This window comes from Bidens hawaiensis, unplaced genomic scaffold (genome assembly GCF_021521415.1).
Source record: "Bidens hawaiensis isolate Kalapana, Puna unplaced genomic scaffold, B.hawaiensis_p1.1 tig00065778_1, whole genome shotgun sequence".
Taxonomy (NCBI): domain Eukaryota; kingdom Viridiplantae; phylum Streptophyta; class Magnoliopsida; order Asterales; family Asteraceae; genus Bidens; species Bidens hawaiensis.
The window spans coordinates 10725-30463 of NW_027501706.1; the positions used below are offsets into that span (position 1 = coordinate 10725).

The 19739-nt window shown below is 32.9% G+C and overlaps 1 pseudogene across 1 annotated transcript; it reads left to right on the forward strand.

Annotated features, from left to right (window-relative positions):
• The first annotated feature begins 6034 nt into the window (after nt 1–6034).
• LOC143604560 (prefoldin subunit 3-like) lies at nt 6035–11366 on the forward strand (annotated as a pseudogene). The gene is made up of 6 exons (XR_013148322.1): nt 6035–6195; nt 6326–6379; nt 6486–6561; nt 7321–7438; nt 7693–7794; nt 11071–11366. The product of XR_013148322.1 is annotated as a prefoldin subunit 3-like (transcript).
• The last annotated feature ends 8373 nt before the right edge of the window (nt 11367–19739 follow it).

Here is a 19739-nt window from a genome sequence, read left to right on the forward strand (position 1 = left end):
ACTGGACCTTAACGGATTACCTCTTGTTCGTTATCCCTTCATAACGAGCTGTTTCTAATTCGTCATTTCGGCTTAACGAATGGGCATAACGAACTACTCACTAATTCTTATGTCTCCGTTAACGAGACAGGGTGAGTTCATCACGTTCCCGCTAACGAACTAGGATTAGGTCAAAACATTCCCTGACAAGACCTTAACCTCGTACCACACTCTCCGGCGCCGCCTTTCCGGCTCCGCCGTGCCGAAAACCGTATCTTAGCCCATTTACCCGTTTCTCATTCCAAAAAACTTATTTATGTTAGAGTTTACATCTTTCTCACATAATAGGGTCCGATTTACTATCCTACCAAGTTTCATGCAAAACCGACTTCGTTTACCCGTTTTTTTTACAAACCGAACACTACTCGTTTTAGCCGAAATGAACCAACTAACCCATTTATTATCAAGTTCATTACTTTATCAATAACCATGACCCGATCTATCATCCTACCAATTTTCATGTAAGCCCGTTCATAAAAAGTAGGTCTTTTTAACAAAAATGTACCTTTGAGGTTTTTGTATGAAATCACTCGAGATGCTCAAAACCATATCAAACGAACTCCGATTTGAGTTATTCAAGCGGCCACGGAACCGTCTCGTCCCCATATACAAAACCATCAGATCACCTTCTCCGAAAACCGCCGCTACAGTCGCCGGAACAGCTGAAAAGTTGCCGGAATCTTCACTTTTGAGCTGCTATGGTTTTGTTGATAAAAATCGGACTTCCCGACATGTGATCGAAGATCTAATCAGTGGAAATCTTAATTTATATTCCATGAACACTCTGTTAAAATTTGAGACCGATCCGACGGTTAGATATCCGGGAATCTTTGTGTCTTTGTGGGTGGTTTTCTCAAAAACGGGAATTGGGTTAAGTGTGTGTTTTGATGGTGTAGGCTATGGTGTGGAGATGTATGGAAATGAAAAGGATTAGGGTTTTAAGGGGTATTTATACTCCCTTAAGCTATGGACCTTAGGCCCATCTTTCCTTTTTGGTCCATAATTAATTTCATCTAATTAGCTTACTTATCTTTCCATCTTTATTATTTTATTTCTCTACTAACTTAAGTAAACTTTTCCACCATAAATAAATAATATATTAATTATTTATTCTTAGAAATTTTGGGATGTTATATATATATATATATATATATATATATATAATATATAACTAGTTTTTATTACGTGGGTTGTTTTATATTATTTGTTTCTAATATTTATTTATTTTTTGAATTTTTATTTTTTTATTATATGAAAGTTAATAATATACTTATGGTTTGATGATAAATTGTTTCACAAATAAATTAGATATTATAACCCGGTTTAAAAGATATATGGGTTTGATGAGACCAAAGACCCGTTTATTTTTTTTACTACATATTGGTTTTTTATTTATAAATAATATATATCTTTTTTTAAATAAATAATATATTAATTTTTAGTATATCTCTACTTTATAGGATTATTATATCAAATATTTGGCGAGATTAGTTTTTTAATTTAATGAGATGTTATAAACCGTTTAAGAAATATATGGGTTTGATAAGACCTATACCCATGAATTCGGGTCAAATGCATGAGAAGCCTCCATTTAAAAATCAAGCAAATCTGGTGACTCCATAAAAGAGGGGAGCGACCACATCGCGACACCTACGATTTTTGGGTTTTCGTTTATATATATATTATAGATAAGTAGGGTTAAATCATTTTTTTGGTGAATGGATTTAAAAGGGTCACAGTGGAACATGTGATGCCTATACGGAATTAAAAGATGTGAATGTATACCCCCTCGTCTTATAGTATTATGTTACTTGACCCTGTTAATGCAAAATTTTGAGTTTGTTTAGACTTGTAAACGAACTGAACGTACAGTGAACTACATGGGAGTTGTCTTGCGAGATGTTCGGTTGTTTAATAAACGAGCATACATGACCAAATTTTTTTCTCACTTAGTTAAACCAACAAATATAAACACATCTCTCGATTGATTATATATGTTTGTTGGTTTGCATTTGTTTCATTTGTTTACGTTCATTAATATAATCATTTGAAAGTTTTTAGGCAATTACATTATACGCTAGTTTTAGTAACTTTTAAATGTTGATAAATTCTTTAATACAATAAGGGAAAACGTGATAATTAATATAAACATGTGTATCTGTTACAATAAAAAGAGAGTAGGAACAACAGCAGATTATGATATAGTTGACATGTTTGTCAGCTTGATCAAGTTCTCCTTTAGAATAAGGATGTGGATTAGGGTTTTAGAGAGACAGATTTTGGGAGAGGTGATTTGGTTATTATCTTAATATATATATTCTCTTTCTTTTATATAAATATATAAAAGGGTTAAAATAAAAATGCATAGTTTTGTAGGAAGAGTAGGAATAACACAAAATTTAGAGTTAAGAAACTATGTAGCATAAATCTTTAATCCTTGGAAACTATTTGGTAGTTTAAAAACTACCAATCTCAACCATTAGATCATAAATCCAATGGCCTAGATTGATTCTTACTCTTCCTATAAAATTGTTTCTTTTATTTATAACCCACCCCTATATATATATATATATATGATGAAAAACTCTTTATTAGGTAGTAAGGGTAATGTGATCCATCAACAATTACCAAACTAATATATGATAAGGTATGATTCATATTTTGATATAGTATAATATAAATTATTATAGTTGCATGGGTGGGATCCGGTACAAATACTATTAACATACTAAACATGCAAATAATTAGAGTAATTACAGTTTTGAAGTAGAATAATTATGTTATAAAAAATAATATAGTGTAAGTTCCAAATTTATAGTGTAATAATAATTACTCTAGTTATTTGCACACTTCTATTGATAAAAGTCATTTGTATTTGATCCAAATCCATAGTGACATAGATATATAAATATATTATTATATTATTCTTACATTCTCCAACTTGGCTAAGTAATCATCTATTATGAGTATTAAATAAGTCTGATATGGAGTTAATACTCATTTTAGCTTTAAACTCAAACTGGAGTAGAGAAATAGAGTTATTGAATTGACTATCAACTAAAGACCCCATTAATCATACCACAATCCTTATTTAAAACCTAAGTAGTTATGATTAAAATTTCTGAGTAAGCCTTTCAAATGTTTGATTTGTATAATAATTTATCTATGTTTTATTATGATAGCAGAACATATTTAGAGACATATAAGGATCAAAACTGGTGAGGAAAATTAATAGTTAATCATTCATAGTGCGATATGCAGTTTTAAATGGTCGTCAAAAAACCCAACATGATAATAAGCACTTACATAATACCTATGGGTGATATACCTTTAGTTATTAGATCCATTAGCATACCATGAATGTATTAGGTGCAAAAAAATGTAGTTTCCTCAATTCGTTCATAAACGAATAATTAATTCACATTGAAATTTAATGTAACACCTCTCGAAATGGTACAGTTTGAGAAAACATGATAGCTGACTTTATCAAAGTAACTCTTAAATATATAATTTACATGGAGTAAATAAATTTATGAGTCCACTGAAAAGTTTTGAACAACAGTTAGTGACTATTGCTTTGTGATTGACAACACATTATGTTATTATAATTTTGTTGTTAACAATTCATTATGACATCTCCATGAGATAGATATGTCTGCCGATATAAGAATATACCCTGAAATTGAGTTGTAGCTATCTTTGAATATAACAAAGTTAAGGTAATCAACCGGTTTATGTTCTCACTTCTTTAAATTATAATCTCTCGTTTCCTTTAAGATATCAAATCGATCTAGACAGATCTAGTGTATTGCAATGTGAGCAATATCTGTTAATGCAGTATTTTATGTATTTGTCTTGTACTTTATTCTTATCTGAGTAGGTTGGGTAGAATAATTTGAATTTATTCATACATATAATTTGAATTTTATAATTTGAATTTATTTGGTATAATTGAAAATAAGTTATAGTTTTTATAAGAAACACAATTAGGAAATAAATCAATTTTCGGACTATTTAAATTTGATCTTTTTGTTGATAAAATTGGAAATAAGTTACAATTTTAACAAAAAATTATCCATTTATATAACTAATCAGAGTGAGAAAACTTCAAACTTTGAAATAATAAGATAAAAAAAATATATAATTCAAACAAAAAATGAATAATAACAAACCAAATGTTGACTAACTCTATTAAAATTTCAAATTTAAAAATAAATCGTAACAACAGGAAAAAAAATCGTCAAAATATAATTAAAACAACTCTCTTAAAATTACAAATTTAGAAATAAATCGTAACAAACTGTCAATAATGAAGATGTTATATGTAACATATTATAACTAAAAAAAAGTAAAAAATTGTTGATTATAAAAATGACAATCTTAAAATTGTGAACTTATAATTTTTGACTAACAAACTTTTGAACATAGTATATTTTCTTACGAATTCGACCCGTAATCAGAAATCACAACAGAAAAAAAATACACAAAATGCCATATGAAATGCAAAAAAAAAACTAAAATAAAATAATGATAATAATAATAATATACCGTCGCGTTTGTCAAAACTAATACTTTCAATCTGTTATACACGAAAGTAGATTTCAAGGTAACATGTTGATTTTCTAAAGCACAACGACTAGATATAAGATTGCAAGCAAAATTCAATGATATATATATACAAAACCAACAACCAAAATAAAAAAGTTACGCCGGTTGAATTTGGAGTAGATAGAGTGAGTGATGGTTGATGGTGCATCTGCATTAGCGTGTTGACTACATTCGAAAAAAGAACCAATAGGAAAACCCACGGAAAGAATAAGAGCATATCAATGAATAAGAACAGATGATGAAGATTGTATAATAAATATAACTTTTTTACGGAAATCTAAATTAATAGGATATGATTATCAAGAGTTAGGTGACATTTATAATTCTTTGAATTGTTAATATATGGTATACAGAAATCAAAATTAATGGGATAAAATACTAAACATTAAGTGTGATTTAATTATTTGTTACCTTTTTCCAAATTGGTGCATGTCAAACCTTCTGTTTGTTCTATACGAACCAGAAGATTAGAATGTGAAGCATCAAATGATTGATTTAACAAAACTTGAGTTTTTGGACATTTGGAAATTAACTTTATAATCCTATATATATATATATATATATATATTGTCATGAAGCCAACAACTAAACTAATTATATTAGTTTCTTAAATAGCAATAAAAAAAGGTCAAAGTGATACAAGTTATTAGTTTACATGAATTAAACCACTACACATACATTATCACATGAAGAGTGTTCACATTTAAAACCAAATATTTTTTGTAAACAACCTTCATGTGTTCTTGAACCACATCATTCACATGAATCCTTAAAATGAGATATCTTGCTCATAGCGAAAAGGTAGGAATCTAATACATTAGTAAAATCAGGCGTATTAGGAACAAAAATCACAATATATAAACACAATTTAAAGTAACAAATAGATTAAACATCATATCAGTTAGCCAATAATTAAAAAAAATCATACCTTTAAACTCAAAAAAGATTAAAACATAAATAGATTAATAGGAATCAATTTAATGTCAATTCTATTAACAGTTAATCTAAAATATCGTGCACTTTAACCCTAAATCCAATAGCAGTGAATCAGCTTGATGTTCTTCACAAAAATCTATTAAACACTAAAATATAAATCATAGTTGATAATTGAAAACGATGAACATATTTGATGTTGTTTGGATTACGAAACCGACAAATTATGAAGAACCGGTTGTAGACGAGGCGAAGAATCTGGTTACAAACGATGAGGAGCGTTATGATTTTTGAACAAAGCATGTGTCTTTTAAAGAAAATGATGTTTCTTTATTAGATTTAGAAATTGTTTTTTTTTGTTTTTTAAAGAACCAAATTAAAATAGTTAAAAAAAATACCATAAATTTTGTATCCTCCTCCTCCTCCTCGAAGAAAAGAAAAGAAAAGAAAGAAAATGGCTACAACAACAGCAACAGCCTCAGCGGCGCAGATGGAGGGTGAAGTGGTGGGAAAACGGAGGGGAATACTGGCGACGTCGTTTGTGAAAGACGTTGAAGCTTATTTGAATCAATTAGAGCTTGATGTCAACTCTGCTCTAGCCTTCCTACAAGAAAGGTCATTTTAATTATTATTCACTCATCATTTCTAATTTATAATAATAACATCATATCCGTATTAGGGTTTGTCAATTATATTTTGTATCTATTTCTTTAAAACTTTGAATTTATGATGATTGTATGTGCAGGCTTCAGCAATACAAAGTGGTTGAGATGAAACTTCTTGCTCAACAGAGGGATCTTCGGATCTTCAGGTACTATCATTTCTATACTTTATTTTAAAATTAATAACCTTTTCTTTTCTTTTCTTTTATGATATAGCATAACAATATGTTTATATTTTTCTTACCAGGCCAAGATTCCAGATATTGAGAAGTGCTTAGACGTTGTTGCCACTTTACAAGCTAAGAAGGAAAGTGACGAGGTTCGTATTATTATACTTGCCAGTCTAATCAGTTTGTGCTCACTGCCTTGCTTGTTAGTGGATTTCACTTCTAAATATTGGTTTTGAGTTTTGACTCGTCAATAAGAGTTAATATTTTATGGCTATATATGTATTGGTTTGTGCTATTAACCTTAGTTATAAAATTCCCTCGCTTCTTGCGCCTAACTCATTTTCCAGGCCACGCCCAATATATGTGCATCTAGTTCCTAGTCCTCGCTTCTTGATCTTGAAGTTGATGACACCTAGGCCTCTAGGTCTATGCTCCTTGAGTGCGCCTAGCGCCTTTGATAACTATGCTATTAACAGTTTGACATATAATTAGCCATGTACACTACCAAGAAAGATTAGGTTCCCCGTAATGGGGCGGCAATTTGCCTAAAATGGGCGATATTTGAAGAAAACACCGCCCCCTTGGCGATAAGTGGGGCGACAAGTGGGGGGGGGGATGAATATTTGTCGCCGGATTTATGTTTTGTGTTTATTATTATTTATATGTGTGTGATATATATATATACATAAATATGTATATGTATATATGCGGGGCTACAACACCATTGCACCCCTAAAACAAAAACTCACTCTTTGCTGACCGGGCGCCACATGGAGTAAGTCGCCCCATTTTTTAGCCACTCCACTACACATAGCCTTATGGACCTTATGATATGCTGGTAAAAACTCATTTTACTTGTATTTGTGTGATATTGGAAACATTATATGCGGGCTTGTTTTTCTTTACAGACATTACTTTCAGATTTTGAGGTATCTGAAGGCATCTATGCTCGGCCCGGATTGATAATTCAGATTCTGTATGCTTATGTTAGGAGCAAACGTAATGATCGAGTATTCATGTGAAGAGGTACATCTTTTGTTTTGGATTATCTTTATAGGTGAAAAAATAGGCGGGCTGGGAAATGGGTCAAAATGGCCGGTCCTTGTTGACCCATAACCACGTTTTGTTGAATATTCAAAAATAGGTAATATATCAAATATGACCTAAAAAACTAGACTTTCAGCTACACGTTGGAATTTTGGTTGCTTTTGCTATGTTTTTGAACTTTTATGTGTCTGACCTGTTGGAGATGAAGCTGACCCGGATTTACTTATATGTAGGCCACTACTCTGCTACAGAACAATCTGGAAAATGCAAAAGCCAGTTTAGAAGTACTAGTTGCTGATCTACAGTTCTTGAGAGATCAAGTTACCATTACTCAGGTACCACTTTAATTAAATATATTTATTTGTTAAATTGAAGCCGTTTTATATCGCAAGTTAGATGCTACCTTTTGTTCGATAAAAAATAAAGAATACATACGAATTTTTTCAATAGTAAATTATGTACTTACCTAATTCAAAACTTGGTTTAAAAATGCGCGCCTGATCTGTGAGACGATGACGAAAGCGCCCCAGTGGCTTGAGGCGGTGCTAGGAGAATGGGTCGGTTTTCGTTTTTTCTGTTTTTTACTTTTTATTATGAGTTCAGTTTGTTTCGGGTTTTTCAGTTTTGTTATTTAGGCTTGAAAGGTTCGGGTCGGAAAAAATGGCACAATATAATGAATTTGAGCTTAACTTTTTTAATTAATATTTAATTGATTTTACACATTTGAATCTAAAATTTTCGGGTAGGACATTTTCTTTTTAAGTTACTAAAAGTCGGTTTCTTCTTCTTTGTTACAATCCGTTTGGTTTGTTTTTTTGGTTGATAGCAAAACCGAATTGAAAATTGGCTTTAAAAAGATAATCAAACCAAACTTGTCGGTTTTGAGTTTTGTAACATCCTAAAATTGGAATAATAATATTTATATTATTTCTTATAACGAAAAAGTTACTTGAGTCGGTAAATAATAATAAAGAGGGTAAGGTAGGTAAACTAATTGGATAAAGTAATCATGGACTAAAAAAGGAAAGATGGGCCTTAGGTCCATGGGCTTAAGGGAGTATAAATACCCCTTAAACCCTAATCCTTTCCATTTCCATCCATCTTATCCATTTTACACCTTAAACACACACACACACACACCCTCTTCCTTGCGGCCGCAAGATAGGGAGTGAGAGCCAAGATCAAACGAGCCAATATCATTGATTTATCATCCTTATTCAAGCTAGATAAACGACCCAAGCTCATAACCAAGCTAGCCGTGACCTAGAAAAAATGATTAAAGGTATGTGCTTGATCTTAAAGCTTATGTTTTTATGAACGAATGATCATGAAACTTAAACATAGAATGAATCGGGTCTAGTTAAGTCATAAAGTAGCAAACTTGATGCTTAAAATGGATGAAATGGACTCATAGGTATAAACGGTTCATAAAGGAACCCTAGATCTAGCCTAGAATGTTTTAAATATGTAAAGGTCCAAGCTTTATGCCTAAAACGGGATAGATCTCGAAGCCATGGTGGTAATGGGTCTAAAACGGATATGAATGGTAAAGAAAAATGGTTAAAGTTCATGATTTAAACCTTAGAACAGTTAACTGGGCTATGATAGAAATGAAAAAGATAGAAGGATGAACTCAGCTGGGTTTCGGCCAAGTTTGAGGATCCTTGGTCAAACCTCATGGTTCTCGGTCAACAGGTGGCCAGCAAGAGTTCTCGACCAACCTGTGTTTTCGGCCAGGGGTGGATTTCGGTCAGACCCGAGTTCTCGGTCTACAGGGTTCTCGGCCATGTGGTATTCGGCCATGATGTTCTCGGCCAGAGTTCTCATCCAGAACGGCTTCTCGGCCAACATTATACTCTGTTGACTTTGCGTCTGGTCAGTTGGCCCAGAGGCTACAATGAGCTACAATGAACAGTGGACCTGATCTAACTAATTGGCCCTTATGTAAGATTTAAACAAACAAGTCCAACTTAGAAAATGTTTTGATTAACTAAAATACAAACTTAAGTAATAACGTGGTTAATTAACAAATATATGTTAGCAGTTAGCCGTGCTCAGTTAAAGAAAGGAATTACGATAAACGGTGAGCGCAACATGATCCAGGTGAGTTTCTAGCCCCATTTCTGTGTTATGTTTTCGGGGCTGTGTGCATACTCGATATGATTTTTAATACACTTATCGTAGTGATAAGTGTATGCCGTATGTGATTATGTGAAAGTATGATTGTCTGTCGGTATGTGAATGATCTTCGGATATTGCACGTACTGTCAGGTTGAAATGTTATGTATGATGTAAGTATGATATGTATGTTTATATGTATGAATGTTATAAAGTAAATAAAAGAAGGTTAATGAATGGTCATGAAGAGGGAACCGTGCCCTAATAATACTCGAGGTATGATGTATGGTTGTATGGTAGCGAAGAGGGAACCGGGCCCTAATAATACTCGAGGTATGATGTATGGTTGTATGGTTACGAAGAGGGAACCAGGCCCTAGTAATACTCGAGGAAGGAGGGAACCGGGCCCTAATAATACTCGAGGAAAGAGGGAACCGGGCCCTAATAATACTCGAGGAAGTAGGGCGTAATGCTCTTTATAACGTAAGATATGAAAGTATGAATGAACGTATGAAAGTAAAATGAAAATATGAAAGTATGAACGAAAGTATGTAAGTATTTATGTATTGTATGATGTATGATTAACTAGAACTCACTCAGCGTAGCTGACTTTTAGTATGCACGTAGGTGAGTAGAATGAGACAGCTAGCTTGAGGGGAACACGTGACATTGAATGAAAGATTGGCATCGGAAGACGTTTATGTTTAATATCATGAAGAGGGAACCGGGCCCTAATAATACTCAAGGTGTTTATTTTAAGACGAGTTATGGATTAATGTAATGTTTATGAATGTTTTTATATTCCGCGTATGTTTTCATTAACTCTGATGAATGGAACTAGGTTGATGAGTAAAGCCAACGCCCAAATATGAGGCACCGGTAACATAGGGCCTTACAAGTTTTCGATTCAGTGTGTTTTTGGTTTTTGTTGATAACAAAACCGAAACTGAACTAAACTGAAAAATTAGTTAAAAAAAAGCAAATTATTGGTTTTGTATCGGGCTCAGTTATTGCGGTTCCATTTTGGCTGAATAGAAACTGTAACCAAACTGAACTGAACCGACCAATCGGTTTTAAAAAAGTAACAAAACCAAATTGTCGGCTTTTATTGGGTTCAGTTATTCAGGTTATGGGTTGGTTTTCTCAGTTTCATACACACTCATTGGCGCGCCTCTTGTACTTTGGGTGAAAATTGGGGTTTGTAGGAGACTAATATGTAAAATCAGCCAAAGGGGTTGAAGAAATTATGAAATGATTGCTTTATAAAAAGCTTGATATGTAAAACAGATGAAAAGACAACTTAACGCCTAACATACGTGAGGTGCGCGTTTCGGTCTTTAGAGCCTAAACACTTAATTCTTTTAAACCAGGATCGAAAGATTATATATGCATGCAGGCACACACACTCTTTACTTATTATTCCACCACTTTTGTATTGGTCATATATAAGTCCAATCTTGCTATCTGTATTTTTAAATTACTTTTGTAATTAGGTTACGATTGCTCGGGTCTGCAATTGGGATGTCCATCAAGAAGAGTTAAACAGACGTCTTCACAAGATTCATGAGAAAAAAACAAATACAAAGAGGTGTGCAAACTTGCTTTTGAGGTTGTTATCAATTCAGTTAAACTTTTCCCCTTAAACTTTCTGCAGTATTTATGAATTTTGATATCATTTCTGCTTATTGGTTTATTGCTATGTACCCATTGTGTAACATTAATGTATACCGAAGAGTTTGTTTGTTGGGCTGAACGTTTAATCTTCTTTATCGAATGGTATTTTCAGACATTTTACTATCTTAACGTCGCAGGTCAAAACGAGTTCAACTTTTAGTCTCTAAGTTCGTGCCAAACTAGTCGGGTCGAGTTTGGTTGGGCCGACAACATGTTGTCTACTGTTTTGTAAATAATTAATGTAAACATTATAAACATTTGAATCACGTTACACCTATGAATGAAAATGCAAGAAGATTAAGATGTTTCTTTAGTTTTTATCCGTTCTGAGTGTCAATTTATAAATCGAAAAAAGGCAAAACGTAAGTGCTATGGACACGCTGGTGTAACGGATGGCAATGGGAACCGACGGTCGTCATGCTTCCTTTTAATGGATTTCATATCGAGCAACTTCCAAAAGATATACTTTGATGAACCAAATTGCACTTCTTTTTGCCTTATGTTTTGAAAAATGCTTAAACGAAGATAAAGCCTGTAAGTTGTAACTCTAAAACTAGAATAAATAAATAAAAAGGATAAGAAAAAAATATGAAACTGTAGTGTTATAATTTTAGCCCTATTATAACAAATTTTGATTATGAGATTAAAGAAACTTTTAAGATGGTAATAATAATACATCAAATGTGAAATATTCGGATGCCTTTTACAGTTTTACTCTTACAACGCTCAACTATTTGGGGGACATGGTCATTAAATTGAGGTTGAAAATGAGCACAGTTTTACTCATACAACGTGTTTTCGAAATGTTGCTGCGGGAAGTGCTTTTGTGAAAAGATCAGCTAAGTTGTTGCAGGATTGGACATATCTCATCTCAACCTGATTGTCTTTAATAAGGTTCCGAGTAGACTCAAAGTATCTTGGGGGTATATGCTATGTTCTGTCACTTTTGATATACCCTTTCTTCAGCTGCGAGACACAAGCTACATTATCTTCATAGATAAGAGTTGGACTTCGACCTTTCTCTAGTCCATAAGAAGTCAATATGTGTCGTGAGATTGATCTTAACCATGCGCATTCTCTTGAAGCTTTATGCAATGCAATGCAATGCACTGACTTCATCATGATTTGAAGATGTTGCAACGAGTGTTTTTTCTGAGAACGCCATTCTAAGGCCCAAATCCCAGTACCCTACTTTAGCATTGGATTTACTTATAAACATAGTTTTAAATATCAGAGTGAATTAAAAATTTTCCCGGAATATAATAAGTCACATAACATTCTAAATCTTGTCTTAACATCATTCAAATTTGTCTTTCAAAATAAAAACATAATCAAATATAACATCATAACATTCTTCTCAAGATGCCAGTATCTTCAGTCCAATGTCATGTGTCTTCATTCAAGCTAGCTGTCTTAGCCTATTCACCTGTGTGCATACTAAAAGTCAGCTACGCTGAGTGATATCTAGTTAATCAGGCAACATACAATACATTCACATACTTATATACATACCCGAGGGCATATATATACTTAACATGTTTAGCTTGCTTTCATACATACATTCGTACATTCATCCTTTCATACTTTCTTTAATACACAATACATACATAACAATCTGATGTGCTAAAAGTAGTCAAATAATTTATTAAATAAAATATGTTTATTTAGACACTAAGTAATAATTCTAGACTCTTAAACTTAACTCAAACTACTAACCGGCAAGTGTACAGGTCGACTCTAGTACAGCTAAGTAAGTCCTGATATCGAACCCACAGGACTCTTTGAATTACGTAACTAGCAAATTAGACTCGACTTAGTGACATGACTATATATTAATATTATTTAAAGGGGGGTTTTAAATTAATTTGTATTATATTAATAAAATAAACTAAAATAAAAGACAATTAATGAAACACAAGACAAGCAAGTTTGACTGATTCAGATGATAATGAAAAACCACCTAGTCTGGAATCCCCAAAGTTTCAGTTATCAAATAGTTGAAAAATAATAGTTAAGGAACTGAGATCGTAAAATAGACACATAAAAGAAAACCCAAACATGACCCCTAACCCTTCTCAAGAAGAGACATATGGTTTCTAATAAGTTTTAAGACACATCAATTAATAAATTAAATTACCTTACAGTTATCTAATAAATTTATGAAAGAGTACCTTTATAGTGAAATCCAGCCTTATAGCGCGGAAATCATAGGTAATTTATTAAACTCAATTGACTCGCTAGAAAATGTTAATTAATCAAACCTAGACGGACTCCTTACTAATAACTAAATCTAGCAATCTTAATCAACAAAGATCTAACAATAACATATCACCTTACAACTTTCTAGGTTAGCAGCACACTTTTATTCGTTTGACTAATAATATTATTCCTATGGTTTTATTGCAAATCAACCACAAACTAGTCAAGAACACACAGTAAATGAGCTAACAAAATCTTATTATATGACAGACAATTACCAAGGATAATGTGAAATAATAAAATTCACCAAACAAAACCAGGCACACATATGCATCAATCAAATAAAATCAAATAGTTTACAGATTCATAATACCATAACGAAAAACAAAATCAAAACAAATCCAACTTTAATAGAGGTTCATCATAAGCCTAGGCAGTCTATAACGTTTAGCCTAGCATCTTAAAATCAAACAAAATAGTAATAAAAGAAATCATGGTGAAAAACAATAGAAACGAAAGATTAAAGGCGATAAAACCTGTAGTCTTCGATCTTGATCAAGTAGCGCTTCATCGGGTAATTCCTTGCATTCAAAACCGCCAAATATTGTAATCCCAAGCTCCAAGGAACTCCCAATCTGGCTCTGGTTCGTAGATTATTTTTCAGGTTAAGGTTAGGGGTGGTGTTTTTATACTAAAACATGGCCTAATAAAGAACAAAACAGGTAATTATCCGGAAAAATGGGATCAAGGCACCGCGCGGTGTGCAATATTAGGGGGCCGGTTAGATCAGCCGGTCCGACCGGGTCTCCTTTAAGTTCATTTCCTGATGCGTTCCGGCTTCTCGTTTTGGCTATTTTGACTCGTTTTTCACCCTTTTCGACCACGATCAACCTCCGGAACCTATAAAACACAATAATGTTAGTAGCATACAATTCTTAACAAAAAACGAACAAAAAGTAATTAAATATTAAATAAAATATACAAGGGAAACATATATATTTAGCATTATATCAAACATCCTCACACTTATTCTTTTTTCGTCACTGAAAAAGTCTAATGCAATGGAATTAGAATTGAAAAATATAGTCTTAAAAACATATAGATTAATTTAAAGTTCAAAAAAACGCAGAAACCGCAATCACCGATATTGTTGTCCACTTTAACCCATGCCTTAATCTTTACCGGGACAAATAAAATCGAACAATTATATTACTTAGTGGTTACACAATTAAGACCCATTTATTTTCAGCTTTTACCGGACCAGACCACCCCAAGTTGACTAAAAACTCAAAAGTGAAGCTTCATAATGTTGTACTAAAAGCTTTAAGAATTGATGGATACATTGATAAATTACTTTTCTTGCCCTATTATGAAATGTCGGTTTTGTTCTTCGCATGCAATTATGAAAAGACGCTTGTGCCCATCACTCTTCCTTTATATATAATATAGATATAGATATAGATATAGATAATAATATTTTGGTTTGATATTTACCACATACTGATGAGACGATACATGTGATTTAGGGTTTTGACGGGGTGTCAAATTGTTTAGATGGTCCGTATTAATGAAACGGACCGTAACAACCTGTTACGGTCTGTATATGCGTGTGACAAGTCGTCTCAAACTTGACCCTTGACCCACATGAAAAATCTTTGTGAAAGACCGTATGACGATGAATGGTCTTTCTAACCGTCTACACAAGCTCGTTTTGTATAAAAACATTTTAAACACCTTTTAGATATTTGTTTATTGGTTCTAAGTTTCCTACATTACTTATGAAAGATGTTAGCATTATGCCACTATAATTTTGACAAGGTTTGATTCCCAGAGCCTCAGTTATGGGTTTAACAAGTTAAAACAAACTTTAACGAAGCTAGAATATGGTTATCTCGATGCAAAGCAATTGATGGAACCTAATGAGGACTTGGGACTGATTTCTATACTTCTTAAACGTTTTAAACAAAACCACCTTGCTAGTGATTACACCTTCTTGCTTGCTTAACTTGCTTAGTACACCAAAACCTCAAAAACACTAGCTTAGAGCTAAAGGATTGATTGTAAATGATTATTAGATGATTGTGATGATTGGGAACGTGCATGTGACTTGTATTTATGGCACAACAAGTATGGAAAGCCACGAATACACGCATGCCACGTTAGGGAGTTGTTATCAAACTGTTGTTGACTCGACATCGATACGAATCGTCACAAGATTAAACGGTCCGTCTAATCAAAACTTCATGGATAAGTTTCCCTTAGTACTGGTCCAGCTCAAATAGTAGGCGGATGTTACAACCCGTCTCAATAAATATCTATACAAACAAGGTACGTTTGATACGGGCCGTCTAATGGATGAGACAACCCCCCTCTAGGCTAAAAAATCTAACACCCCCCCCCCCCCGTTCCACCACCACCACCCAAAAAAAAGTTAAAAATTAAACCCCACAAAATCCTAGCCCTAAAAGCTAAATGAAACCCTAAGGCTAAACCGAGACACCTAACCCTAAAAGCTAAACTGAGAATTTTTATTTGGTGTGCCTACATCTCATCCTCCCTAGACCCTACTCATAGCTTTGCTATTGTTGAGACGTCATTGGGTATGATTGATTGATTGATTTTGAAACGAGGAATGATAGATAAATATTTTTTTTTGTTTTTTACTTTTTTGTGTTTTATACTTTTTTATGGAGTGTTTTTATTTTCTTTTTTCTTACAAAAATGATGTGAAGTAGGCGATCAAGGGTATAACATAAGACGGAGAAAATTTAGTATATCAGTTTTTTGGAGTTCAATTTTGAATCTATCTCTACTTCGAGTTACTTGAATAAAGATGGACATAATATTTAGGGAATGAGAATGTCTCTCAACATGTTATTAAACATTAATTTTTGTAATAATAATACTGCCCAATAAACAAACTAAACGTTTAGTGAATTGCATAACAGGAAGTTCACTTATTTAATAACTAGTTTTTTTACCCGCGCTTCGCGGCGGAAGCGTGAAATTATAATTTATGGATTGGTTGTTTACCAAAACCTTTCTCATAGAAACAATTTTGGGTGATCGCACATGTGATTGGCAGCAGATGTTTGAGTAGATTATTCACAGCCATTGTTTTTTTATCGTTTTAGGTATTGTAGCTAATGGTTTTGACATTTTGTATGTGGCAAATCTGTCTGTTCTAGCAAAAATACAAATATTATCTCACATTTAATAGACTTCAAAATCACAAAGTTAATCCCAGGTAAGCATCATAAACAATTGCACTAAATAGTCTGATATAATAATCAAATCATCATGTAAAAAAATTAAATACCCTTTTAACTACAATTAGTATATGAGCATGCACCTTTTTCTTTAAACCATTCTCATAATATTTCATCATTGATGTAGGTAAACAATAAACACACTAAAACCTGCAAATTAGTTATACATAAGTCAAATGCCACAACCTGTATTAATATCTTTATAAACTAGATGCCATCAATAAAAATTTAATATACCTTCTCAAGTGTGACTTCAATAGCTTCATCACTTAATTTCTCACTCCCACCTTTAAGAATATTATCACAAAATGTGGCAACTAATTCTGCACTTGAATTTCCAACAACGACATTGTTACAAACTACTTAAAATGCTTATTTAAGTGCCTAGACATAAAAACAAAAACTAAAAATTCTTCTAAGAAAAAGAAGAAATATCATTATCTATGGAACTACAGTACATAACTTGTTTGAGTACATAAGCTAATGTGCAGCGCACGAGTCACCCTTTAGCTCTAAAAATTTAAATATAAATAAAAAAGTAAATCAGTTTGGTCTTTAACAATGAAAAACAATCATATTCAAATTTCAGGCAAAAGGTTATACTTGAATAATCAAATAATACCCAAGCATGGAAGAAACACCCTGACATGTGAATTCTAAGTGAAACAAAAGAACAATCTTCTATAAAAATCAATTCTTCATGTTAAAATATTCAATAGTCGAAGCTAAATGAATTACCTTGAATTTGTCAGAAGCGATGAACAAACGAAATCATAGGATATGTAAGGTGTGACTTCTAGTAATTATCCCGAGTGTCCGCATTCGCTGCCAACCTATAGTGACCAAAAATGATTCTATATTAATATATAATTGGCATGTAATAAACAAACATATGATTGAAACTTGGAACCTAAGATTCAACACAAAGCCCGGAAACTAACATATAAATGAAATAGAAATTACCAATAAACATACTAATCCTAAATTTTTTAGTTCCCCTAAACGCAGACAGTGGTTAAGGATGAACCCAAAAGTGGGTTCATTTTTCACTTCTTTTAGTTCCCCAAACGCAGACAGGGTTTTTCAGTTTTTTATATTGTACAACTAAAACAAAAGAAATATGAAACAATTACCTACTTGCCGGCGTATGTGAGAAGAACTCGCTTTGTCTTCTTCATCTGAAACATGTATCTGCAACTATACGAACAACTCCTACTGAAATCGCTAGGGTAATGCAAACTAAAGAAGAATGAATTACCTGTGAGGCTGTCGGCGCACGGTTAAAGAAGTCGGTCGGCTTCATCTTCTTGATTGAAACGGGTCTCTCTATCTATCTATCTCTCGTATCATTTCAAGCATTTAGCTAACGGGTACAATTAAACAAAAGAGATAAAAGTGAGTAATGTTACTGAAACAGGTTCTTGAGAGAGAGAGACTTACCTGCCCAGCCTCTGGAGGATGGCAAAGGTGTTAGGCAACAAAAAAGTGATGTGCATATGGGTAGATAGCAGACAACAAAGACCGCCTCTTGTGGTTTGTTGGCCGGCAACGCAAAATGACGACTCGGAAGTTGCAAGTGTCAGGGGATTTGGATGAATGAATAAATTGAAATTGAACGGTGGTCTCGTGGCATACTGTGACACATCGATACTTGTGATGAGAGGATGAAGGGACAATAATGATAGACAATGCTAGCAGGAGAAGCAGACGTGGAGGCTAACGTGTAAGCAAAATTATGCATAAAATACCTTGTACCATACGCATAAAAAGTGGTAGCAGTAGTACAGTACAATTATGTGAGTACCATAAATTTTGCTATATACATATATATAATGCCCAATAAACAAACTAAACGTTTAGTGAATTGCATAACATGAAGTTCACTTATTTAATAATAAATGAACAAACATTAATATATATATTTTTTTCATTTGGTAAAACGAACGAACATATAAACATTTTTTTCATCGTCCGTTTTCGTATTTATATTTAAGTTCCTTTTTTATGTTTTTCAAGCCCATTACTAGAGCATTCATATCACATTCTCTATCTATATCTTTATAATTACACTAAAAAACACTACATTTTCTTTTTCATATACAATTAAATAATACTTTTTTACATCTTTATCATTATCATTTCTCTCTCATCCACTCACAACCACTTTCAAATATATTAAAAAATAAATAGAGGATGAACAGTGATTCTCTAAATTTACTCATCTCTTTAAATTTTATCTCTCCTCTACTCACAACCACCCACCATTCTTTAAATTTTTTTTGAGATTTCTCTCATAAAATTTTTAAGGTACCTGATGTGAATGTTCTCATTCAACTAAATTATATTACTATCATTAGGTTGATTGTTATAATATTATTTAAAATACCAATTTTTTAAATAAAGGGACCTGTGGTCATTCGTCAAATCAAACACCGGCGGCATAAACCCTAGGAAGCTCTCATAAATCCGGTATGAAACTCGTGACTAATTATATATCTAGGTATTTATTTATGTTGATGATGACTATAACTGTTAATTATATTGTTTGTTGTTGGCTAATCAATACCTTTGGGTTGGTTGGTTTTGATGATAGAGTATTGACTTACTGTAATGACCACCATTAGCATTAGGGGTGTAATTGAGCTTTCGAGCTCCGCTTGCGAGTTGTTAATTTGAAGTTCGACCTTGGCTCAGGCTACGCTTGCGAGTTGTTAATTTGAAGTTCGACCTTGGCTCAGGCTCCGCTTGTCGATTATATTTACATATTAAATAATTAATTTCTATTCTTTTTCAAGAATTTTTAAGAAAACCTTAAACGGGCCTATGCACTGTGACAAGCATTTGTACTTAGATGTCTAAATGAGGTAGAACTTAAAAATGCACAAGTCTTGACGAGCGTCCATACAGGGCTCCCGCTTTATTTAAAAATTTGCACAGGTCTTATCAAGCTTTTTATCGATTCAAGCTCGTTTCGTTTACATTCCAATCCAAAGTGGCCATTTTTAAAACGACCCGTTCAA